At 42.1% G+C, this 1,917-nt stretch overlaps 1 long non-coding RNA gene across 1 annotated transcript; it reads left to right on the top strand.

The window, feature by feature from the left end:
* The first annotated feature begins 91 nt into the window (after window positions 1–91).
* On the top strand, window positions 92–1,249 carry LOC122528584. Its single transcript, XR_006306603.1, has 2 exons — window positions 92–861; window positions 1,045–1,249. It is a non-coding gene; the product is annotated as an uncharacterized LOC122528584 (long non-coding RNA).
* The last annotated feature ends 668 nt before the right edge of the window (window positions 1,250–1,917 follow it).

The raw sequence follows: 1,917 nt of genomic DNA, 5'->3' as shown, positions 1-1,917 counted from the left end.
GTATATATATATATATATATATATATATATATATATATATATATATATATATATATATATATATCTAATGTATTAGTGCAGGGGTGACCGGGCACGATGTCACCCCCTTTTATATCAATTTTTTCACGTCGACATTTATTTCTTGCTCCTCACTTGCAAAAGCAAACGTCGTGAAACGAAAAAAGGAAACGTAAACTTTTTATAGAGGATCATAAAAGTGAGAACCAAAGGAAAGTAGTTTTCCAAGTGACGCCACTGACTTTGTGACCCGCAAAAATTTCGCCCACTTCTCAAAAAAAGTTCGCCGTCACTGGTCTGTACCGACGATAGGAGTTTAAATTGAGAATTAATTGCAAAATAAACCTCATAAACATGTCTGACAACAGATGGACCCAATGCCAGAAGAAAAATCTACCTGAGCACACGTTGGAAATTGGAGTTAGTTTGCCAAGCAACGTGGTAGTTAAACCAAACCTAGAAGAACTTTCCCACGTTTTCCACGGAAACCTGCCCCTAGACACGTTTAATTCGCATTCGTCGATAGTTAGACTGGGTGTTTAGATCGACAGCTGGAAAAGTGAGGAAATTTTGCCGCAGAGTGTCCGGGAGGTGCGTTCAGATGCGACAACGGGCAATGCTTGCCGGCGTACGAGTTCTGCAACGCGGTGGTGTCCTGTCGGGACGGAAGCGACGAGCCAAGAGGCGCGTGCCGCAGGCAGATTGGCCGCCATCGGGCTAGAATCTCGTCGAAACACTGTCCGTTTAGGTGCGACAACGGCAGGTGCCGATCGGACGCGATCGTCTGCAGCGGCCGCGACGGCTGCGGCGACGGCTCCGACGAGAAACGCTGTTCCATTTGCAGTCAGTAACTGTGCCATTTTCTTCCTCTTATCAACTGCCACTGATAACGACAGAACGCAACGCGTGAATTAGTATTCGAACAAAACGCCATCCGGAACACGTGCGAATGGGCGAGAGAAATCGCGCATTCGCACGCACTCTTTGCCTATCTGGTTCTTATCGTTCGGTATCGTTCGCTTCCAGGATGTTCGCCGTTTGCCTGATCGAGGAGACGAGACAAGCAACTGTCGGAAGAAATTAGCGCGAGTTGATTGACGACGACACACCATTCTCCGCCAGCCAACCACTGCTCGTGCTACTCTGTGTATTTTTTCTTTTTTTTTTCTTCTTTACAAATAGATTCGCCGTTCGAATAAACGTGAAAAATTCAGAAATTCTTCTCCCTTTTTTTTTATGTATTTATTTATTTATTTATTTTGCCACTTTTCACTGGGGAAAAAGAAAAATATTCATTAGTACAAGAGTTGCGACACAATTGTGAAGAAATTTTTAAGTGTAACAGAGAAATGTATGAGACTGACAAAAATTACAAGGAGATATTAAGCTAAATGAGCGTTTAAGGGGTCGGGACAGTGTGAAATTTGCAAAAAGTCGATCTTTTTAATTTAAACGGTAGTTTCAATTCTTGGAAATGAGATACAAAAGGTCGACATACTTTGGGGTGTAATGATAAATCCGTAGATACAGAATAATTGAATTTCCATCGCTGTTTACGACTTTGGGCAAAGTATCGCAAAGTGTAAATCGTGTGATTGAAATACTACTTTTGGCGAATCGAGTATTAGGGGACTTGGATTCAATTTAGCTGTGAATTGTAAGAACTGTCGAGCCGCGATATAAAAAGTAAAAAAAAAAGTAGGTAAAGGATACGTACGAGAAATGACGTTTTGAAACTTTAAACGCGTTTCTCTCGAAATGCTAGGCTTTTAGAAACGGTGTGCGAGATGTCTCGGAATCTGACCAACCGATTACCGCGAAACTCGGTACGTATCTTTGGCGCGACATTCACCAGGGATCGACGATCCAACGTTTCTTAATTTTTAACAATTTCGAAAA

Source organism: Frieseomelitta varia, unplaced genomic scaffold (assembly GCF_011392965.1).
Source record: "Frieseomelitta varia isolate USP_RPSP 00005682 unplaced genomic scaffold, Fvar_1.2 scaffold_1197, whole genome shotgun sequence".
Lineage (NCBI taxonomy): Eukaryota > Metazoa > Arthropoda > Insecta > Hymenoptera > Apidae > Frieseomelitta > Frieseomelitta varia.
The sequence above is the reverse complement of the archived record's forward strand: the minus strand, read 5'-3'. Positions and strand labels throughout refer to the sequence as shown.